The 24,994-nt window shown below is 43.3% G+C and overlaps 1 long non-coding RNA gene across 1 annotated transcript in view; it reads left to right on the plus strand.

The window, feature by feature from the left end:
• The window catches only part of LOC101678379, a 97,317-nt gene extending 72,809 nt beyond the window's left edge, over nucleotides 1-24,508 (plus strand). The window contains exon 3 of the long non-coding RNA XR_199739.3: nucleotides 24,428-24,508. This is a non-coding gene — a long non-coding RNA (uncharacterized LOC101678379). The remainder of the gene's footprint in view (nucleotides 1-24,427) is intronic.
• The last annotated feature ends 486 nt before the right edge of the window (nucleotides 24,509-24,994 follow it).

A 24,994-nucleotide genomic window follows, 5' to 3' on the forward strand; every position in this document is an offset into this window, starting at 1 on the left:
CCTTCCTGCTATGCGGGCACCCAGTGTTAGGATGTGGAGGAAAGTGGTTTCCTCCAAGTCAGCTTTTCTGAGTTAGGACAATTGTTTGCCCCCCCCCTTCATGTTTTGTTGTGTTTGTCTGGCCACAGGGCCCATGAGTTGTTCACTGAGGAGGCGGGAAAAGCACAGTGATAGCTCCCCATTCTGACAGAACCTCCGAGGTGTTTTTAGAAACCTCCCATTTTTCTCAGAAAAAGGAGAACGGGGAAGGAAGGGGAGGACGCAGTGGGAGAGACACAAAAGATGAAGAAATGAATTAAAGGGGAAGGAAAAGGAAGGGGGGAAGTGGAAGTACGGGCGGGAGAAATGGTCTGCGTGCAGACAGAGCCTCCCCTCCGCCAGCGCCCGCGGTGACAGGAAGCAGGCCACCTGCTCTGCGGGACCGGCTCACCGCCACTTCCCAGCTTCCCGGGGAGCCTCCTTCAGCTCCCCCGTCCAGCCGCGCCCTGCACACAGTAGGTGCTCCGTAAATGTTTGCGGAGTGGAGAGATCCACAGACTGCGCCCCAGACAGGGAAACAGATTTATTCTGGGAAACTCCAAGAATGTAGAACAGAGTCGTTTGGAGCAAACACTATTCCTGTAGCCTGAATCACCATAAGGTTTAAAGAATCTGGGTATTTGTGGGTGTGTCTGGACATATTGTGTGTGGGAGTGTGGGTGGGTGGTCTGGACGGGTGGGTAATAAGTGACAGGAGGGCCCTAGAAAATATAAAGGCTCCATAACTACTGTAAAAATAAAACTGGGAACAGCATGCCCAGACCTCCAGCCATGCAGTGACCAAACTTGACCTTGGCAGAGATGAATAATATTGTGGAGATGGATTCAAGAATTATTAGTCAATGTTTTCAGTCCCTATGGGCTTTTTTTTCTTTTTCCCAGAGAACTGCTGGGTGGGTTTTTGGCAAATGACTGCAACAGCCTGTAGGATTCCAGAGCCTCTAAGCTCTTCTAGACTCTGCTGTATTGATTTTTTTTTTTAATTTCTGGCTCTTTTCTCCTCTGGTGGGATGTCTTTTTTGGATCCCCCTTTGGACAAAGAATATACTTTCTTTTATTTTATTTATTTATTTATTTATTTATTTTAAAGATTTTATTTATTTATTTGACAGAGATCACAAGTAGGCAGAGAGGCAGAGAGAGGAGGAAGCAGGCTCCCCACTGAGTAGAGAGCCCAATGCGGGATTCGATCCCAGGACCCTGAGATCATGACCTGAGTCAAAGGCAGCGGCTTAACCCACTGAGCCACCCAGGCGCCCAAGAATATACTTTCTCACTCACTCCTGCCTTTCGGTCTTTCCTTTCTTAGACATTAGGTCTTCGGTCTTCCTCACAGACAGACAATAGATCCTCTTCCTGATTCCTCTGGTCTGGAAAAGGAGAGGACAGACGATCCTAGAGAGCCGACCATTGAAACCTGCTTCCATCAGGCTTCAGAGCGGGCGAGAGGATTTCTCTGCAGCTGTTGCAGTGCACAGACAGGTACTCCTCCGGAGTACCTGTGGTGTTGGTGAAGGATTTGGGGGCCCCGTGGCCGCAGATAACCCACGGTGAGAATATCCTACACCACGCACATCACAGCAATGGGAACCTGGCAAGACTGAGTTGTTATGTACCCTCATACGTACATCTGCCATCACACCCTAGCAAGCTCTCACATTTGATTTTGGCATTTTTGACAGAGAAATCGCCATCTGTGAGGGTTGGTAACAAACCCTTATCCCTGCAGTGATTGGGGGTATCAGGTAGGAAATAAGTCTTGGAAATCAAGTTTCCTAGATGCTGGGGATTGCTACAGGTATAAACTCGAGGAATATCATGAAACTAAATCTTAGGGGAAACTACACGGATAACCACCTTGAATCCTGCATCCCTATTTTCTTCATATACGTATTTTGAGGTTTACCTAATCATTCCCTGACTAATGAGCCTAATTCTCGATTCCGTATGACCACTGCACTCTTGTAATTGCTGTGCACATCTGTATGTATTTATGTTGATTTTATGTATTTTATTTCTCTCCCATTAGACCTTAATCTCCTTGAGGAGAGGAATCAGCACGGTCTTTATTCTATATACACAAGTGCCTGGGATTGTTTTGTGAACCTTTTGTGTAGTCAGTAAATGAAGCACACATTCCACTCTCTCAAGAGCATTTTCGGGCTAGGTTGGCTTTTTTACTGACTTCCTCTTCCATCTCTTTACTAGTCAGTGCACCCTCAAGAAATGCTTATGTCAGCCGTGGGGTGACATAATCATGAAAAAATATAATTCTAAAATTATATTATACACTTGAAAGTCAAAAGTAAATTACCGATAGGATTTTCATGGCTTTTTAGGTAGCAAGATGGCATTTAAACTGTAGGTATAAGTTTCTGACCATAAGCAATTATCCGTTTTTTAATAAAATACAAACTTTCTATTCAGTGACTAAGTATTTTTATGGATGTTTAGTCTCTTGAGCTCTCCCCGGGGCACCCTATTGGACCCTTCACCACTAGAGCCTCCTGAAACTTGAGTCTGGTCCCACAGTCAGGGAACCACACAGAGACAATCAACTCAATAAATTTGCTCTGTTTCTCAACAGGGTTCTATATCCCTGGCACCATTTTGGCAACAGAACTAACTCTTGAAGTTCTAATGCTCAGATAGTGCAAGATCATTGCTCGGGTTTGTGACTTAGTCTTCTCTCCACGCCTTCTTACTGGACTGAAGACTGATTTATGCTTCATGTCTTTTTCTCCCTTTGTCACATTGGGTCACGTTAATCCTGGACACATGCATGAAATGCATTTCTACAACCTTCTTCCTCTTCCCTCTGCATCATGGCTGCGTGCTGAACCCTGAACACCCAGCACGCCAGTCTCGACATACTCTTCGCTGCTTCTGCATGTTCTCCTACATTCATACCAACCTACCCTGCGATTATTTCTCTCAGGAACTCGCCCTTATTCAGCTGTCTTCATGAAAACAGAACACTATTGAATAAATTAAGACAATGATTGCAATGACAGGCTACCTTGGAAATATGCATTTGCTTAATTGACCTCTTAGAACCCAAGACCTTCATCCGAGTGCTCCAAATACATTCATCCATCCATGAACCTGGGGAAAGATTATGATTTGTTGTGTAAGGAATTCAAGGAAGAAAGATAGGAAACAGTTTCTATGAGACAAACTAGATTTTGAACAATGGTCTGGAGAGCCAAGCAGGCATTGATAGGAACGTGTTCCCTAAATGCTCCCTTCATTGCCGCCTTTAGCCTATGAGCAGCCTGAAGAGCTTGTGCTCTGAGACGTCTCCGGCAGCAATCAGACAATCTTCTGCCCTGAGGTGGAGTCAGCCCCATGGCAGCCGGGGGGTGGGGGGGTCGGTAAAGTGGATGAGCAGAGATTGTGAGGAGTAGAGTGGAGTAGTAGAGAGTGAGGTAGTGAAGTGGTCTGTTATGTCTTGCTTCCTCTACCCTTAGGTAAGTTGAAGCGAACTCAAAGCAGGTTGGGACTGTGGCAGAGGCCAGCTTAGTGGCTGCCTTAAACCAAACTGGGTCACATTCCCATCAACCTGGTCATGCAGCAAACTCAGGCAGAGAAAGGGTCCAAGGTAGACCTTTTTCTGAGGCATGGCTGCACAGACAGCCTTGAGAAAGAGCCGAGACTGTGGCTATGGAACTTGGCAGAGGGGATGTCACCGTGTTGGGGGAGGGGTTGCAGTGGCTCCATGGTGAGAGCTGCAAACTCTGGTTTGTTGTCAAGCCAGGGCCTAATGAATGACAACCTGGCAGACCTCAGAGGGGTCTCTAACACCAGCGGGAGCAGAGGTGAGGCAGAATCAGCCAAGGGTCACGATGGAGCCCTGCCAAGACCAGCTAGAAGGCAAGTTATACTGACCACAGATCGTGGCCTCTGAATGCCTGCAGGGCATGAACGCCTTGTAGATAAAGATGGTCTCCCAAAGCAGGAAGGAAGGGGCATTGTTCCTGGAGACCCTACTCTTCCCTGCGGCCTTTGGGGACCCACAAGTCACCTTCCTCCCCTTTGACCTCCTCATTCCTTGCTGTCTTCATGCAGGTGGAGGAAAGGCTTTCACAGAGATGGGGAATTTTTAACAAAAAAGATGTTAAATACTTCTCAAATAGACTGTTTAAATTATTGGATCAAACTGAATTTTTGGTTTGGCTGGATTGTTAGTATATTTTTCTCACCTCCCTTTTGAGGAAGACCGGATTGTTTACCAATGAAATACTAAACCTTCTATTTCTCTGCTTTTTCTCATTTGCTGTGCATGAGTTGAATTTTGTGATTCCCCCCACATAAGAGCTGGCAGTAGCTGAGTAATTTGCCTTTTCTGGGATGGGAATATTTTAACAGGTGAGTCCAAGAGCTCAGCTTAGCACACTGAAGGACCTAATTTTAAAGCTTTGAACAGGAGCTGGCAAGCTGCAGCCCAAAGCCCAAATCTGGCCCACTGCTTGTTTTTGTAAATGATGTTTTATCGGAACACAGCCATGTTCATTTGTTTGTCATTCTCCGCGGCTGCTTCAGGGTCGTGACAGCAGAGCCGCGTGGTGGCAACAGAGCCCACTTGGCTGCAAGGTCAAATGTGTTTATTATCTGGCTTTTTATAGCAAAAGCTTGCTGACCCCTGGTGTGGAGTAATACGGTTTTCTTCAGCATCTTGTCCAGTCCCCTTTTAGACAGTTGAGGCCAAGGAGATCCTGCAAAATTAACGGACATGTCCAAGATGACACAAGGGAGGGGTGGGGTGGAGAAAACAGACCATGAAATTTTAAACGCAGAGAAAGGCGAGCTGGGCCGTCTCTACAGAGCTGGGCTCCTTTGAATATTTTTGTCTTAAGTCATACCCCTGAGGTTGCATGATTATGAACTAAACTTACTAATAAACCCTAGAGGAAAGTAAAACTAATCAGTGAGAATTCCTTGCAGCCTGTGAAATTACCTGGGATTTATAACGACAGGACAGGAAGACTCAGTTCAGTCAGCGGGCCCCAGACACACCGAAGACCCTGGGCTCTGAGGCAATCACGTGAGCTCAGTAGGTATTAGGTAACAGGGCCTCAAAGGAGGGCCCGAGGTTTAGGGATTTAGAAAATCACCTTAAAACTGGATTCGTGGGATCCCACGTGAAACTCCCAGCTGGGGAGGTGTCTGCAGAGGGAGGCCGTCAGAGGGACAAGGGCCGTGGCACCGTGCGCCTCTTGCCAGCTTCTTGAGGAAACCGGCCCCTGAAAAGCAGAACGTGGAATGGCTGCCAAGTTGCTGCCTCGGCCTCCCCTTCCTCAGAAACCTCTCCACCTGTTTTCATATTTCACTTCCGAACCCCGAGGTCACTTTTTACCCCGCTGTTAGGAGCTGGCCTGTCACTGCCCTGGAACAGGAAGGGTTTTTCAGTCCTTACCTCATTTGACCGCTCTGAGACATCTGACATTTTTGCCCACACCCTTTTCAATAATACTCCCTCCTCCCTTGGCGTATGCCCTGCTCATGTAATTCCCCGAACGTGTTGCCTCTCCCCAAGCTCATGCTTCATCTGTCCACCACCCTCCAGTGTGGACCTCAGGGTCCCAATCTCTCTCCTCTGTCTTTTTGTGTATTTTTGCCTGGAAAAATCTCATTTTACGGTCATGGCTTCAATTGCCAGTTAACTGGGGTCGACTCCCAAATCTGTTTCTTGCCCGTAGCGCACTTCTAGACTGTAGACTTCATGTCCTTTGTCCACAGAACACTTCCACCGGATTTCCCTCAGTTTGATTTTCTCAAACTCAGCAAGTCCTGAAACCATAATCTTTCCCTTAACCCTCATACTTTCTCTGATATTTGAAACTTATCACCGATCTTGTCAACACCCTTCAGTGGCTCCCTGGAGCCACACAGAATAAGGTTACGACATTACACGAAGCCCCACATGACCTGGTTCCTGGCACCTTTTCTCGTACTTGGCCACTCCGCTCCCGTCTCGCTAGCCCGTGCCCTCTCTCTTCTCTGCTGGGTCTGTCCTTGCCCGAGTTGATATCACTCCCCCTTTGTCAAGTCAATGAGCACCTGTTCAACTTCCAAGATTCAGTTCAAGTAATGCCTTCTCTTTAACCATCCAACAAGACGGTGACACCAGAAAAGAAAGGTCCGAATCCTTACTTCCTTGTCCCTGCACATTGGTGGGTCCTGGGATTTGTCACGCCGACACAGCGACTTTGTGACAGCAACCTGCTCTTTGCCGGGCAAGACTTATCTGGCTGCAGTTCCTTGTGGAATTTTCCGTTCCCCCACCCATCTGGGATTATCTTACTAGCCTCGCTTAAATAGCTATGGGGCCAAGTGGTAATTCTTGGAGTAATTTAGTCAGATGACTGTCCGTGAAAATTCTTCTAGAGAAAACAATGCAGTAAGTGGAATGAGGATAATATATGTTTTTTAAAGATTGATTTATTTATAAGAGAGAGCGTGAGCGGGGAGTGGGAGGTAGGGGGGAGGGGCAGAGGGAGAAGGAGAAGCAGACTTCCCGCTGGGCACGGAGCCTGTCTGGGGCTCTATCCCAGAACCCTGGGATCGTGACCTGAGCCGAAGGCAGACATTTAACTGACTGAGCCACCGGGGTGCCCCGAGAAGGAGGATAATCTTAATAGGGGCAGAATATCGTACTTTATTCAGCATTTAGAACATTAGACAGATGCGGCTCTAGGGGACTAGGAGGACATACCCTGGAGTTTGGGTGCCAGAATTTGAATTCGGACTCAGGTCTTCACTAGCTTTGCACTCTGGGCGAGTTTCTTAGCCAGTCAGGGCCTCGGTTTCCTCACCCGTAAACTGGGCGTTGTGGTAAGTGTGTCCTCTGGGTGGGGTTGTGGTGAGCGGCTTAGTCACACTGATATACACGTGTGCGCAGTGGGAGCGTCTGCACACGTTACTTAGAACAGTGCTTGGTATTTAGTAAGAGTTGCCTCCTATGATTTTTTCCCCCCGTTTTTAGAGACAGAGGGGTGGGTGGAAGACGGAGAGAGACACTTCTAAGCAGCCTCCACACCCAACGAGGAGCTCAACGCAGGGCTCCGTCGCTCCGCCCTGAGATCACAAGCTGAGCTGGAATCGGGAGTTGGGCCAACCGAGCCGCCCCCCTTCCTACTTCTGTTTTCCACGAGATGACTAGGGGAGAAACCGAAGTTAGTGGCTGTGAGGAAGCTGAGGTTGAACAGCTCCCTCTCCCACACCAGTAAACTCCACCATGAACTCTCAACTCTTCAGTTAAACAGCGCACACTGAATGATGTGCTTATGTGCCCACTGTTTGCTTAGCCGTCTGTGCTAGCAAGTAACTAACTCACGGTGATACTAGGTAGCAGTAAAGCAAGGAAAGAATGAACAGGCTTTTGAACATGGAATTCTTTATTTTATGTGCAAATACTTAAATGGTCTGAACAAGCAATTATAGAACTTCAAACACCACAGAGCCTATTAATATGAACTGCCGTGCACCTCCGTGTAAGTGATTTCTGCGGCATTTCGTTCTCACAGCACCCAGAGCATAAGAGGAAGGATGTATAGGTATCATTATCCTCATTTTATGTATCAGAAAACAAACAGCGGCCCAAGAGCCCTGTGTTTTCTGATTCCTGTCTTGTGCTCATTCTAGTGTTCTGTTTTTAAAAATATTTTTAGGGGCACCTGGGTGGCTCTGTCGGTTAAGCATCTGCCTTTGGTTCAGGTCATGATCCCAGGGTCCTAGGATCAAGCCCCAGACAAGCTCCCTGCTCAGTGGGGTGTCTGCTTCTCCTCTCCCTTCTGCCCCCAACTTGTGTTTGCTCTCTCTCTCTCTCAAACAAATAAAATCTTAAAATAATTTTTTTTAAACTTCATTTTACATGCCTGGTATTAAAAAAAAGGCCAGGCTATCCTGAGCTCATTGGCATCCTAGGGACTCTGTCCAGAGCTGCTTTAAAGGCCCTTTGATAACTTTTCCCAAATTCGAGGATATGATGATTCTTATTTATTTATTTGACAGAGATCACAAGTAGGCAGAGAGGCAGCCAGCAGAGGCAGAGGGAAGCAGGCTCCCCGCTGAGCAGAGAGCCCGATGCGGGGCTCCATCCCAGGACCCTAGGATCATGACCTGAGCCCAAGGCAGAGGCTTAACCCACTGAGCCATGGAGGCGCCCCCTTATGATGATTCTTACATCTTCATTGTTGCCGATGCTGATGGAAGAGCCTAGTGGTACAAAAGGAGAGCTGGGGGGTAACAGGAAGTAGAAAACATTTTAACAAAGAAAATGGGCTTATTAGATATTTGCCTGTTGTTCTCTAGCCACTGCTTTGTCTCCTGGTAATGATGTATCCGTCTGCTGCTCCCTGTTTCTAGCCTCACCAACCACCCTATTCCAAGCTCCCGTGACATCCAGCCTAGAGTGCTAAAAGGTCCTCAAGTACGTGATCTCCCTACCACCCCTCTGGTCCCTTCTCCTCGGTTCTCCAGTTTGCTGCCAGAGTGATCTTTTCAAAATGCATATCAGATCATCTCACTCCTTTTTGCTTAAATCCCCTCAATAGATTTTCGCTGGTCCTGAGATAAAACTAAAATTCTGTATCATCTGGCTCTACTTCCTATGGCAGACGAGCTGTTAATAATACTCCTTCCTGCTCCTCCTTGACAAAGACGGTTTACAGATCCCAGATCTTCCCGCCAGGGGGGACCACGTCGCTGAGTCGAGCTAGCGGAATGTGAGCAAAGGTGCTACTGTGCCACTTTCAGGCGCGGCGCCATGAGAATCTCCGAGAGGCACCTTCACGCCCCTCCCAGCTGATGGGGACGGTGCCACTTATGTCGATTTTGAAAGCCACATGTCCATGTTGCTGTGGACTGGCCTACCGTAACTAGTATGGTACATTTCTCACCCTGTCTCCCCCCGGTGCTGCCCAGGTACCTCTCCACTTCGGCCAAAGAGATCCTCGGTTCGTTTTTGCCATGTTCCCTTCTCCCAAGGTGCTTTGCAGACACCATTAATCACTCCGGGAATGCTTTCTGTAGATCTGTAGATCTCAGCTTCTTACTTCCAGCAGTAAGAACTACTGTTACTGTGTGTGCCACTAGGTATTACTCGAGCTGCTCACAGGTAGAATTCTATTCATTTCGTCCAACAACCCTATCACGTAATACCTATTTGACATTGGGTCAAATAGGTATTACATGAGTGCTATTTTACACATGAAACCTAAAGAATATGGACCACCGTGCGATAGTGCTGGAGACGCATCAGACCCCGCTGACCCCCCAGACCCGCTCTCTCACCTTCCACACAATTTCTGCACGTTGCAAACGAGGCTGGGTCTATTTGTGAAAGAGAGCTCTTTCATATTTAACAGGACTGCTTTCCCTGAGCTCCTCTGTAACCCGGGGGAATTGATTCAGCACCCACCTGGTAAATCAAGCATTCATTTTTGCATCCAGAGCTGATTTTATAGAAATCTAAATACAGTTTACTAGATTTACATGTTAACACTAAAAGGAAAAAAGTTCCCTGCTTGCCTTTTAGTTGGGGCGACCCTTTGGTTTTATGGGCTTGTTTGAGTAAGTAATTATTCTGCTAAGGCCAAGTCCTCCTTTATGAAGTCATAAATGTGTCCTGGACAGCTCAGAATAACTAGCAAGCCCTTTCCTTTGAGCCCAGCCGGCAAACACGGCTTAGCTGGACGTGAGCTGGCTTGTCTGCCCCTGCAGGTTTCTCTCTTTCTCTGGAAACCTCCTACAGAACCATGTGAGGGGGGGGAAGACGATCAGATAATTGGGATCTTTAAGATGGTTATTATGAAAAATGTTCTGGAACCAATTCAAATACCAATCAGAAACCACATTGTTCAACTAAATCACTTTCAGATGCCACATAAGATACAAAATACAATGATTTCCATTTTAAAAATATAATGTTCCTTTTAAAAAAACAGTATTTTATTTTTTATTTGAAAAAAAAAAAAAAAAAAAAAAAAAGCCCTGCCTTGGCTGGAATTCAGGCCCGTCACAGATGATGTACAGACAGGCTTTGTGCTGTTCCCTTCGGATCCGGGGCCTACGGACCTCACTGTAATGTATTTAAAAGTTCCTTAAAAAAATGGATGTGACGGCTGTTTTCTTTGTGTATTACAGAAATATACAGAGTTCAGAGGCTCCGTGGCTACACTTCAGGCATGTATGTCATTAAAGGAATGAAAAAAAGATGATGGCCAAATGCTGTATTAAAATCCCATTAGAAACGCTGGGAGGAATTTATGGCTCTAATCTCTTTTATCTGACGGGCGTCAGTTTGGAGAAACCGTTTTCCTTCCTGCCATTTTTTTCCTGCCTGCCTGCCTTCCTCCTTCCTTCCTGTTCTCTGTCTCTCTCTCCTTTCTTCCTCGCCTCCCAGCACCTCCTTCTTCCCGCCCCTCCCCTGCTCCCCAGCCCTCTCTTGCCCTCCCCGGCCCCTCCCCGGCTTCCTTCCCCTCCCTTGTTTTTTTTTTTTTTTTTTTTTAAATCTCTCCCATTTCCTTACTTGGACACAGAATATCTGCATGTCATCTTTACCACTAGAAAAGTAAATATTATCAGGTTTCTGTCAATGTTTGCTCTTTCATGCTATGTCCTGCATCCGACAGCCCTGGGGGACACCATCCACCCTTTTTCCAGATAGACTTTTCTATCTGAGGATTCATTAAATCCACGTTTGTTGATCTGAGCCGTCGTCACTGTGGGGAGGAGCAAGGGGGTAAACGCACCGTGTGACCTTAGGAATGATTTCTGTTACAGCAGCTCCCTTATGATCCATCAGGCTCCAAGCATGAATTTTAATGGACTTAGAATGACTTCTGCAGCCTGGAGGCCAGAGGTCACTGGCTTTCAGAGCAGATCTTCCACAAACTGACACGGAGCCTGAAGCATTTGTTTGCTCTGTCAAGAGAGGTGTGAATTTTTGTTCCTGTTCAAATCCGCAGGCCGTGCTATCCTCTCTGTGGAATGGGAGGGAAATCCCAAACTCTTATGTCACTGAGTATGAAGTTACTTATGGATTAACACGGAAAATTCAGCCCACAAAGGGCTGCCACAAGGCTTGACAGCAGGAGCAGTGGGAGCCCCGAGGTCTGGTTTTGGTCCTGCTTTGCCACTTACAAACCTCGTGGCCAAGGGCAAGTGACTTCCTCTCTCCAGGTTTAGATGGCTTATCTGTGTAACAAACGTTGGCTCTGAAACTCTCTGATTCTGTGAAAGCAACCTGACAGGGGCCAGAGATGTTGTAGCAGAGATGCTATGAGATATTATAACCATAGACACACAAGAGCTTTTTCCCGCCCCCGAAGACTTCAGGAGTGAGAGAAAGACAATTCTGTACTTTGGGGAACTCAGAGGCACTGGGAACAGAGTCCACTCATCTCTGTATCCTCCCCCTGTGCCCGTTTGTTGAGTGGGAACAAAGGTCTAAAAGAGAGCACGCGTGATGAGGCACGTGGACGAGGAGGAGACGTCCGAAAGACACGCAGGAAGCAGAGAGCACGCGGGCGGCAGACTGAAGGCGGAGGGGACAGCTGCTGAGGAGCGAGGCACCACAGTGTGGAGTGTCGCAGGGAGGGACAGAGGCTGACCCCGAGGGATATGGATGGTCGGTCACTTTCACGTAAAGAAGTTAAAGCTCTTCGCTTTCCTATGATGTCTGCAAAAGAGGACACAGCACTATTAAGGCTGAATACAGGTGAAGAAATGCTACGCAGTAGCAGATACATGTATCTTTGATCTTTTAGTTCCCACGGCTTCCAGTCTATACGGTCAGTGTTATTCTTTTTTTTTTTTTTTTTTTTTTTTTTTAGGATTTTATTTATTTATATGAAAAAGAAAGAGAGAGAGAGAGACCATCCACAGGGAGAGGGGCAAAGGGAGAAGCAGACTCCCCACTGAGCGGGGAGCTCCTTACAGGGTTTGATCTCGGACTCCGGGATTAGGACCTGAGCCAAAGGCTGATGCTTAACCAACTGAGTTACCTGGGTGCCCTTGTACATGTTACTCTTACTAACACAGGGCAGACTAGTTAGTGAAAAGGGACAGAATGGTCTAGGAGCTGGCGGCGTGTACTTCGAGGATGGGGGGACTTGCTTCCACACACTTGCTTCTTATCAAATGAAGGGAAGAATTGGAACGACTAAAGAGTAAAGAATAACTTGCAAAACTAGCAGAAGATTGAAGCAGCAGTAGGTGAGAAATGGAAAGTATAGACATTTGATGGTCATTACGTCCCAATGACTGTCTCAGCAGAGTAATTCTGCATCTACAAGAAGGACTAGCTCTGTTCAGTGGGACTTAATACTAACTTAAGGTATAGACTCAGCTCTAAAAAACAGAGAAAGTGCTTGTAGTCAGGACCAGTTAGATCATCCAATGTCAGTTTTAAAGAATCACAAGATGCATTCTGAGAAGAAACATTGGAAAGGAGTAAGGAAATTATGAGTCAGAAAGATTATGGATTTCTGTAGGAAAAATTGTACCAAGAAGATTAGATTACTTTTTGGGAGAATAATTTTCTATTAGCAAGAGAAGGAAAAGCGGATGTTATTTATTAGAGTTTTTATAGAATGATTCGGAAATTGCAAAATTGTATTTTTTATTTATTTTGATAGCTAGTTTCAGTTGGCATAGATTATGTTCTAAAGGTGCCTTGTATAAGAAGCAAGAAAATAAAAGTCAAGGTGTTGGAGTTTGGGAAGCAATATGGTTTACATCTCTTTCCTATAAATATTTTTATTGCTTCTCTGAAAGAAAAAGAAAATAGAGCATTAATGAAATTGGCACTCAAATCCTTAGTTTGAAAGTGTTAGTAGGCAGTAAAAAAATGGCAGAATTAAGAGACAAATTATTTCTTTCCCTTCTCTGGGTCCATGAAAGTTCAGAGGAGGAAATTTATTCATTCAAACATTTATTTCTCCATGATCACATTGACCCCACAGTAAATACAGAAGGACATGGATAAAAATAGCTATTTTTTGTTTCTTAAGTTATCTGACTTTTAATTTCCTTGTATGTAAACTGAAGATTAAAATAGCTAATTCTGAGGGTTATTGTGAGCATGAAATATGATGATTTATTTAAAAAGCACAACACCCAACATATGGTGATGATATTAATAACAAATATTATCAAGGACTTGCTTTGTACTAGGTGCTTCATTTTTTTGTACACATTAATGTATCTGATAGTCACAAGTGCCTTATGGTGGATGTAGACATCAATCCCATTCGATGGATGAAAAGACTGTAGTTTCAAGGGTGTGAGTAATTCACCTGAGCTTATAAGTAGTGTAGCTGGGACTCAAACCCAGACAGTCTGACTCCATTGTTCATACCTGACAAGCTATTATGACTATTCCTACAACCCCTAGGCTCAGCTGAAATTACAGAAATAAGAATTTAAATTTAGACTTGGAGTTCTTAATGAGAGGGATTATAAAAAAAAATGAAAATTTTAAAGCATAAAAATCCTTGGAGAATTTTGCCAAGGATCTGTCAGCAGAAGTCCTACTGTGCCTTGCAGACTTAGGTCAACTCAGTTTACGATTTCCATCTGATGCCTAGGCAGGTTCAGAATCATCTCCGCAGTTTCCGTGAGTTCCTAATGGCTTCCTTCTTCTTGGTTTTCTCTGCCTTGCTTTGTAGTCATCCTGTGTCATCTGAATGCAAAACCTGCTTTCCCCAAATATGTCATATTCTAGTGCTTTTACTGAAGATCTGAGAAGTTATGGGAGAAGTCACATCACATACAACATCATTAACTTCCCGGACTCTGCCTCCAGCCCCCTCATTTTACACAACAGCAGACACCCTCGGCAGGCAAGCCACGTCCAGCTATTTAGTAAATGGTGGAGCCAAGATTCTGGGCAAGACTCTGAGGCAGCCCGTGCAAGTGGGGGAAAGAAACGTCTTCATCCACTCAGTTATTTTTCTTAGCCCTGCATTTTCTCTCCACTAATAAAGGAAAACTAGGAAAGGAATCTTCCAAGCTAATGTAAAGTAATCCTCCAAGTAAACTTCTCTTAAAATTGTAAAAGACAAAAATTAAAAAACAGTAAGATCATACTAAATGTTAGAAGTGTTTTTAAAACATTGATTTGTGTGGATGATTGCAAAAGGATTCCTAGCTTTCTGATTCCTGGCTAGTTTGGACCAACAGAAACCCTCGTAGGAGACTGAAAAGAGGGTCCTTCTCTCCCAGGTCTTTGGTCCTGGCTCTATTGCTAAATCAAAGGTCAGTGCTCTTCTTGAGACAGCTTCCATGCACAGCTTTCTCCTTCCTGTTTGAGTATCTGGGTCCTTCCTTTACATTTTCAGGCCTAGAGGTAGAAACGGTCCTGTCCCTTACCACATTGCATGTTGCAATTCTTCTACACCTCATCTCTACTATGTGTTATGGGTTGAATCACATCCTCCTAAAAGACAATGCAGTCTTAATTTTCAGTGCCTATAGCCATGGTCTTATTTGAAAATGTGATCTTCATAGATGATTAAGTTACCATAAAAGTTCTTAGGGTGGGCCCTAATCCAATATAACTGTATTTTTAGAAAAAAAAAAAAGAGGAACTTGGACATAGAGACATATGCACAAGGAGAATGCCATTTAAAGTGAAGGTTGAGATCTGGGGGTGAGGTATCAAGGGATGTCAAAGATTGCCAGAAACCATCAGAAGCTAGGAAAAAGGGAGGAACAGATTCTCCTTCACAGGCCTCAAAAGGAGCAACCCTGCTGATATCTTGATCTTGATCTTAGACTTCCAGCCTCCCAAACTGTTGTACAGCAGTGCTAGGAAATTAATATGCCACGTAAATGGTCCCTTACTTAACATTCCTAGAGTTTTCTTGGCTTGAGTATGTCAACTGGTGCCCACTGTGTATCTGACTGGTCTAAATGCTGCAGTAAAAGGAAATAAGTTACTGAGATAATGTCCAGCTAACAGAAGAATTTGACAAGGTACTACCTGTTAAAATTGAGTTGTGAGCTTTGCTTGAAAATCTTTCAGGTAAGATAGTGCAAGGTGTCAGATTGGAAGCCAGCATTTTTGTGATGGTTGTACAGCAAAGGTAATTTCTGTGTTCCTCTTCAGCTATGTAATAATTAGAAATCTCCAAATGTTTATAAGCTCTTGAGGATAGTTTAATGGGAAGGGTAAATCTGTGACATGCTCAGAAGAAAAATAAAACAGGGTGAGGAGACAAAGAATAATGGAGTAGGGGCTCTCAGAGAAGGTGACATCGAAACAGATATTCAGTACAGTAGAAGAGGGAGCCATGTGGAAGCCAGCTGAAGAGTGTCCCAGGCAGAGGGGACACTTGATTCAAAGAGTTGGAGACTGGACTGTTCGAGGTGTTTTTCAAAACAGAGAAAAAGCCAGCATGGCTGGAACTGATTGAGGCAGAAACGGGTAAAAGGTGACATCAGAAAAGTAACCTTAGTTTTCTTTTCTTTCCAATTAGGACATTTTTCTTTACTGGATTGCTGTGAGCACTTATGTTCGAGATGAGTGTTTGCAAAGTGACTAGTAGGATATTTCTCACTAAGAAGTATTAAAGGTACCAATGTGGGCCAAGAACCCCAAACTATTCCTACATTTTCTTTGGACTCCCCTTCCAAAATGCAATAGTGCTAGAAAAAATACATTATTATTCAGAAAGACTAAGAAATATATATATTTTAGCTATAATCTGGTTTCTAATCAAGTGAATTTTCTTGGCTCTGTTAGACATGATTTTTTTTTTTTTAGCACCAAATTACTTTATAGCCTCTCTTGTTTATTCCATTATGATTTGTGTGCCCATGCATGCTTTCCCTAAGCTTCCATTATTTCTCTGGATCCATGTTCTGGTTTGGGCAGTCCTAACCACTGTAACATAAAGAACTCTTACAGATTTTTAGGGAAGTTTTTCACTTATAAAAAGTAATAAAAGTATTAATTTCCTTTTCAGATTATTTAAATGGATCATAAAACAGCCTCATTTACTGAGCTTACCTTTCCTTGTGTCCTGAATAACCAAGAGAGGGTGTATGGTCTGGGCACTAAAGCATTTACGCACACTGGTGGTCTGAAAGCTTTAATGTCTCTTCCTGGAGTGATTAATTTAAAGCAGGGCAAGACTGGCCCAACATTATTATTTCATTTTAAGTGCATCTGGAAAGCCAGAGAGTGAGCCCTTGTTTAACTCTGTTGAAGAAAAAGAAATGTATGTAATAACTCTTCCCTATTCTTGGATCAGTTGCTCCCCATACATAGGAGGCGAGACTCACGATGTCACCTGGAACGCAGACAAGGGGTGGCAGAACCATTTATGTCTATTGATGAGGTATGGATTCAGGAACAGAGCAAACAGGGTTTAGTGAAGCATGAAGAGTCTACAGTTTAGGGACACAAGCAGAAACTGAAGAATTTAGAAAGAGAAAAGAGACTCCCAAAAATAACTAAAAGATTTGACCGATGCTATGTCACAAAATCCAGAAAAATAACAATAATTTTTATCAGTCAACATATCACTATGTTCTCTTCCTGTATTTTTGACTGCATAGGTTTTGATTGCCTTTTCACATTAAAACAATTTTGTCATATTTTCTACAGAGAGAACAGAAAGATATCACGGTCTGCCTTTTAGCACAGTTGATTGAAAATTTGTTTTTTTTAGGACTTCTGGGTTAGATGAATACAACTGTGGCTTCATATGCAGACACTCTTAGTATTTATTTTATTTAATTTTTAAAAATTAACATATAATGTATTATTAGCCCCAGCAGTACAGGTCTGTGAATCATCAGGCTTACACACTTCACAGCACTCACCATAGCACATGCCCTCCCCAATGTCCATAACCCCACCCCCCTCTCCCGACTCCCCTTCTGCCCCACTGGCAACCCTCAGTTTGTTTCTTGAGATTAAGAGTCTCTTATGGTTTGTCTCCCTCCCGATTCCATCTTGTTTCATTTTTCCCTTCCCTACCCCCCACGGCTCTCCCATCCTGCATCTCAGCTTCCTCATATCAGGGAGATCATGTGATAATTGTCTTTCTCTGATTGATTTATTTCGCTCAGCGTAATACCCTCTAGTTCTGTCCACTTCATCGCAAATGGCAAGATTTCATTTCTTTTGATGGCTGCGTAGTATTCCATTGCATATATGAAACACATCGTCTTTATCCATTCATCTGTTGATGGACATCTAGGTTCTTTCCATAGTTTGACCATTGTGGACATTGCTGCTATAGACATTCGGGTGCACGTGCTCCTTTGGATCACTACATTTGTATCTTTAGGGTAAATACCCAGTCCACACTCAGTATTTTTACCATGGCTTCCAGTGTACCCTCTATGTACATAGGAATTGTGATAATTCCAGTATTCTCTTTTTCACCATTCCCACCAAAGTAGAAAGGATAGTGTACAATGTGTCGTAACTGTACTGGCTGCATTATATTCCTGTCAGGGAAGAAGGTGTGTCTTGAGGAGGCATCTATGAAGAACAAATCACTGATGCGAAACTGAAAATTTACTCCACTCATGACTAGAAAACTGTTCTTCAGGTTTGGCTTCTGACTTCATAGGTTTTTCACTTCCTTCTCTGCCACTTCCCATGTACTCCCTGCACTGCCACCTCAGGACATGTTCCCCGTCCTATTTGTCCCCTGGCCCAGAACCTTTGGGTCATGACAGTAGGCAGAAAGCACAGGTGGCCACGGGAGTTGGTCCGGATGGCACTTCTACACCAGCATAACTAGCATTTGTGATTATGGAATGTATGGACAGGAAAGCGAGAACGTAAAGAAACAGTTGTCTCTTTGATTGAGGCTGAAATATCTTTTTTGAAAATTTACAAAAACCTGTGTGGCTTCTAAGGGCCTTTGATAGAGTCCATGTAGTTTAAGAGCCAATTAGAAGGGGCGCCTGGGTGGCTCAATGGGTTAAAGCCTCTGCCTTCGGCTCAGTTCATGATCCCAGGGTTCTGGGATCGAGCCCCGTATCGGGCTCTTTGCTCAGCGGGGAGCCTGCTTCCTCTTCTCTCTCTGCCTGCCTCTCGCTACCTACTTGTGATCTCTCTCTCTTTGTGTCAAATAAATAAATAAAATCTTAAGAAAAAAAAAGCCACTTAGAAGCATAAGTGTCATTAAATTCTCTGTAAATCTTCCTCTCGGGTGAAATCTAAAAATAGGGTTTTGCTTTTTACAAGAGCACTAGGAAGAGCTAAGTGTGCTCAAAACTCATTCTCCACTGAAATTTAGTTGGTAACCTTTCCAATTAGCTAACATAATCAAATATTATCCGTAACTCTGTGCCAGTGGTTTATTCAAAAAACTCAATGAGTGGCATTTTCGTTGTGATTTTTTAGGGGGGTATTGAATGGTGGTGTTGAAATAATGACAAGAAGGGTAAAATTAATTTGCTTTGTATCTATCCAACTAAGGATAGAAATTTTCCATTGAAACTGGTTAATACACTCTCATGGTTTTGATTTTGATTTTTCCCACTTTCCCAAGGTTTCATCATTTTTTTCTTCGCATCCCTTTCTTTTTATATATTTTTCTTTCATCTTCACTGCTCCCTGTTCCCTTCTTAGGAATTAGGTGTTCTTAGCAATGGTTTGGGCTCAGAAACACACTCCAAGAGAAATTGTTCCTGGTTTTATGTTACTGAAAGAGTAAAGTGTGTGGCAGGAACAACTCAGGCAGACTGGGGTCCTGAGACTTGGGGAATGCTTTGTTGCAGAAAGTTGTAGTCAATCGAGGCTGCTGTAACAAAACACCACAGGCGGGGTGGCTTAAAGAACAAACATTCAGGGGTGCCTGGGTGGCTCAGTGGGGGTTAAAGCCTCTGCCTTCGGCTCAGGTCATGATCTCAAGGTCCTGGATCGAGTCCCACATCGGGCTCTCTGCTCAGCGGGGAGCCTGCTTCCCTCTCTCTCTCTGCCTGCCTCTCTGCCTACATGGGATCTCTGTGTGTCAAATAAATAAAAAATAAAATCTTTAAAAAAAAAACGAAAAGAAAAAAAAGGACAAATATTCATTTCTTCCAGATCTGGAGGCTGGACGTCTAGGATCAGGGTGCCGTCATGGTTGGGTTCAGGTGAGAGCTCCTTGCGGGCTTGTGTGAGTGGTTGGTTGTCTCCTTACTGTATCCTCACAGGGGGAGGAAAGGGGGAGAGAAAGAGAGAGAGAGAGAGAGAGAGATATCACTTCTCTTGTCTCTCTTCTTCTGAGGAAACTAATCCCATGGTGAACGTTCCACCCCCCTGATCCCCCTGACCTAGTATCTTTCCAAAGACCTCACCTCCAAGTAACAACACACTGGAGATTAGGGCTTCAACATGTGAATTCTAGGGACACCACACATTCAGTCCATAGCAAACAGGTAGCAGTGCAGGAAAAAAAGTACCCCCCAACAGAGGTGTGTGCGCACACGCGCGCGCGCGCACACACACACACACATCTCTGTGCAACATACACATCTCATCAGCTCCCAATCCTTTGTATGGTCATAGTCATGTCTTGGTCTCTTGCTTCCATGAGTTCCCTTTCAAATACTTTCTGCACACTTTTCTTTCTCTTTCAAGTCTCTCTGTGACGCATATTTTAACCTGATTTCTTTCAGATAAGGTGCTTGTACCCTGCTTCTAGGGTGTAGTATTTTGTTGGCTGCTGGCATTTGGTTGGACACACAGGAAACACAAGGTTAATCCGGTCACTTGGAGATACTGGGAGGTCTTCGCGTAGAGTAGCTGGCTTGTGGGATCTGTTTTGTATTTTCTAGCCATTGCATAAAGCCACCTCCACTTAGACCAGAAGAGAAATAGTCTACGTTGATTGACTGATTGATTGATTTCTCTCTTTCTCTCTTATTGAGAGCCTCCAGGTGGGAGGAGAAAGCACAGGACATATTTCCTATAATAAACCAAAAAATGTCACTTAGTGCTTAGCCTTCCCTGTCTGACTTCTTCCGGTTAGGAATGTGACTTTCACTAGGCGGAGCATGTTCTCCTCAACAGGACATACTGAAGATAATTTCAACTGTGGTTCTCCTTTGCACATTTTAAAGTTTAAAACTAAAATGTTGAATCATACATTTATAAAGTTTTAAAATATATAGTTTCTTGTACATTTAAATTGAATTTTAAGGTAAAACTGTTACTCTACTTTTAAATATTATCTATAGCAATATTATGTATACCATCATCTGTTTTTAAAGGAATACAAATACCTCTTTAATAATTAGACATTTTTATCATTCTCTTTTCTCCTTAAAATTATATTTTCATGTTACTTGTTTCCCCCTCAGAATTTTATACCAATGTAACATTTTTATATCTAAGTATCTTTTATTGATTACCCTTTCTTTTTAAAAAGATTTTGTTTATTTATTTGTTGAGAGAGCGAGAGAGAGTGGGCACCAGTCAGGACTGGGACAGAAGGAGAGGGAGAAGCACGCTCCCCACTGAACAGGGAGCCTGATGCAGGGACTCGATCCCAAGATCCTGGGATCATGACCTGAGCTGAAGGCAGATGCTTAACCAACTGAACCACTCAGGCATCCCTTGACTATCCTTTCATATGCCTATGCAACAAAAATTTTAAAAAATTTCTATTCCTTTTTTTTTTCATAATCTCCATAGTCAAAACTTTCATGTCTAAATTTAAATTCCTTTTGCTACAATCAGTAGCAAATTATCAGTAAAAGAGAAGATAAAATTTCTGTAACCCTATAGTTTTACAAGCCAAAATTTTCTCTGTATAATCACTAGTTATTTTTCATATGCAAATAATCAAAACCAATATGCAAAATTTATCACTTTTATAATTACTAAGTGTTAAAAATTGTTTGGGGAAAAATGAAAATTGCACTTCTTAGTGTGATAGGTACTGGAGATTTATGGTGTCTTGACCAAATGAGTTGACACAAATATTTAAAATTGTTTCTTTGTTTGACACTCCAGAGATGATTATACCTGAGAACAAAGCATAGCACCAACAGGGACAGGGGACAGCGGTACCTTTCTTTTACCACGTGGGGGACAGGCTATGGACAAGGCGAAGTGAGAAAAAAGGCCTACAAAGGTCTCATTGAAGACACCTATGTAGACAGATTGCTTTTAGGAAGAGTAGATATGGAAGTTGAGTATCTGGAAATGGGTTTCCTTCAAACCATGTTTGTAAAGAGTGAGTATAGCTATTTGCACATCTGACTGATAGAGTTCTTAAAGTAGTCCCTGCACCTTCTCCCCCAAGAATGGTGAGAGGTGGTGCTGTAGGAGGTCCCAGAACAAATTTTAGACCCTCTTTGAGACTCCTGGAGTGGGGAGGAGCACAGTGGGAGAGCTTTTTTAGTTAAGTTTTAATCTTTAGGAATTCTGGGCTAATTATATTTTGATCACAATAAAAACTTCATTTGATTTTTCTGCTGCCCTATATTCTCTGTTTTTTGAAAAGTAAATGCTTTTTTAAACCGATCTATTTAAAAGTGATGCGATAACTGACTTTCCACAGTATTTTTGGCACCATTTCCTATCCACTCATAAAGTGGTGTTTAGAGATTGCTCCTAACTGCATGTTCTTTATATTCTCTCACTTCCTTTGTCATTGCTATAAAATGCTTCACGTGCAACTTTACAAATGTAAGATCCTTAGTATAGGCCCTTTTTTGTAAAAGATTATCTGTTGATTTCCATATGCAAAGTGCCATTTTTATAGAAAAATATAAATAATAAAATCATAAATAATAACTACAAATATGTAAGTGTTAGTGATTAAAATAATAACTAACATAAAATAATATGCATTTTGTTTATTAAATATAAAGTCAATAAGAAATAAGTCAGTTTAATACACCTTATCATTGTATATAAAATTGGCAGGATAAGCTTATTAACTGATACAAAAAGCACACAGAATAGCATGCATAATTTTAAGTCTTTTAATATTACATCAAGAGGAAGTCAACACCAAAGTAAATTATAATTGTATAACAGTTATATTGATAACTTATTATACGTTATTTTTTCAATTTATATTTATTCCAATTTAGCAAATCAATCCTGCTCTCGAAACAAAGGAATCAAACTTTTAACTCTACACTCAAGAAAAGTGAGAACTAGCAAGGTCTTACCATGAAACAACTCTTTGTTTTCAGTTATTTGGCATGCCATGTTACGTAGTTTAAAAAAAAATTTAATTTAACTTAAATTTTATTTATATATTTATATATATATATTTTATATATTATTTACATGTAAATAATATATATTTTATTTACATATTTATTTTTATATTTTATATATTATTTACTTTTTTTTTATTAACAGGGGTACAGGTCTGTGAATCATCAGTCTTACACACTTCACAGCACTCACCACAGCACAGACCGTCCCCAATGTCCATCACCCAGACACCCCCATCCCTACCACCCTCTTCTCCTCCAGCAATCGTCAGTTTGTTTTCCTGAGATGAAGAGTCTCTTATGGTTTGTCTCCCTCTCTGGTTTTGGTCTTGCCTCATTTTTCCCCTCCCTTCCCTCTATGATCCTATGTCTTGCTTCTCAAAATCCTCATATCAGTGAGATCATAGGATAACTGTCTTTTTCTGAGTGACATATTTTGTTCAGCCTAATACCCTCTAGTTCCATCCATGTCGTTGCAAATGGCAAGATTTCATGTTTTTTGATGGCTGCGTAATACTCCGTGGCATGTTACATAGCTTTTTAACCCAAAGTTGTTATTTCCTCCTTGGAGTTTGTAGCAAAAGTTCAGAAACATTGGGGAAAAAAACTTGTCCCTGGAGAACTTGGCCACTAGAACTTAAGTGCAGGTGTGGTGTGTGGGGTCCGACCTGGGTTTTTAGTTGAACAGGGAAAACATCCTCCATCGTTAGGTCAAGCAGCAGACCTGCCTAAGCAAACAGGTGATGTCGGAGTCCAGCCCAAGGCCCAGAAGTGTTGTGGAGGGAGGAAACAAAGGAGAGGAGAGAGAGGACAGAAAAAAGGGTAGTAGTGGGGTGGGGAAAGATGGTGAGAGAACGAAACAAGTGAGCCAAGCCCAGTGCCAGGGAAGGACAAGGCGGTGCCACTCCCTGAGTCTCCGTCCCCATGCTAGTCCCATCATTACCTAGGCCTATTTATTGAGCTTTCCAAAACACAGAGAAGCTTTGTGGGTCTGGCTCCCAGATCTTATGCAACCACTTGTTTTGGGAACAGCCTGGAAATTTCACAAGAAAGCTGAGTTCTCAAGAGATTGACAGTTTGACCAAAGGATCAAAGGTTTGGTGCAGTGGGGGCTAATTTTCAGAAAGCCTTCCCAATTGTGAAGATTTTTCTTCTTGTTATGGCAGTTAAGACATGTGAAAATAGTAATTCGAGGCACTTAGAAGCAGCTTTCTTCTTTATTTACAATGTTTTATGAATGTCAGTCCTCTCCGAACTCATGAAAACAAAATAGGCAGCCAGGATGATTACCCCAGGACCACTGATAAAAGGAGAGGGAAGTACAGAAATATGCAGTGGTTTGTTTGGCTTACCAGAAATGGAAAGTCACGTGGTGGAGTTACAAGTATTATCGCCTTCAGATCGACAAAGTACATAAGCAGCGCTGCTGGGGGGTCGGGGGAGGCAGGGGTTGCTGCATGGTTAAGAATGAGATGAGCGATAGGCAGGTGGGGAATGAAATTCCAAGTTATTGGAGATTCTGAGAGCTCCAGCAAGCCATGTACCAGGGTTCGGGAAGTCTGTGATGAATGGAAGCTCATATAGTCTGTTGCTGTTGAAAACGCACACGAAAGGGGCATCCAGGCAGCTCAGTGGGTTGCGTCTCTGCCTTCGGCTCAGGTCATGATCTCGGAGTCCTGGGATCAAGCCCCGCATCGGGCTCCCTGCTCAGCAGAGAGCCTGCTTCCCCGCTCTCTCTCTCTGCCTGCCTCCCTGCCTGCTTGTGATCTCTGTCTGTCAGATAAATAAATAAAATCGTTTAAAAAATGCATATGGAAACTAATAGCAGCTCTCTGAGCCTTTTATTTGTTGAATTAACAGGAGATGATGTAGATAAACCAAGTACTGGTCAGCAATCCCTAATAACCAGGAGATGTCTGCTATTTATTTCAAAAACCCATTTCCCCTGACATATTATAAATCAGTTTGGCTGCTGAGCCTAACTCAGAATAGGAGACCTATAGAAACTTTGCAGTTTCAACAAGACTTTCTGGTTCACTGTTCCTGTAGTTTGGGTCAGGTTCACAACCATACCTGGGGCGTGTCAGTCCAGGAAGTCAAGGAATGGTGTGTGTTTTTATTATGCTTAAACCTACCTGGATTTAAAAGGCATTAAATGTCTTCTGATTTCTTTTCTTTCCTTTGGTTGTACAAGAACACATGAGCTGAATGCTGTGACTGCAAACATTTACTCTCGGCGCTGATCACCTGGACATCTGTTTTCAGCCCTCTGAAGATTCCCAAAGGTAGGCCTTCCCCTTGAAAGTCTTCAGAGCAGAATCTTTCAGCCTGTAAAGATCCATGAGCCCAGGATTTCCTGCTTGGAGTACTTTTGGCCCCAGCCACCCGGTTTACTTTGTAAGAGCCATACCCCCAGTTTCCTCTCGGGACTTGCAGGTTATGTCATCTCCACCCAAACTGATGAAAGTGAAAAGTATAACTTACTTACAAAGAACTCATTCTGGTGCCGACTGCCTTCCTTCCATCATAACTGAGGAAGCTCAGTCTTGCTGCACAGAGCAACACCCTGAGTCACTCCTGAAGGGCTTCGATTCCGAGAGAGCGGGATGGGACAGGCCGGGTCAGAGGCATCTAAGTTTCTCTCGAAGGAACACTAGTGCTGATATCAGTTACCACTGCAGCTAAATTAAGATGGTTTTTTCCAGAAGGAGCTAGCATTCAGCCACAGTAAATTTACAATGGAGACTTCCAAAAGTGACGT

Source organism: Mustela putorius, unplaced genomic scaffold (genome assembly GCF_011764305.1).
Source record: "Mustela putorius furo isolate JIRA1106 unplaced genomic scaffold, ASM1176430v1.1 tig00000785_pilon_pilon_pilon, whole genome shotgun sequence".
NCBI lineage: Eukaryota > Metazoa > Chordata > Mammalia > Carnivora > Mustelidae > Mustela > Mustela putorius.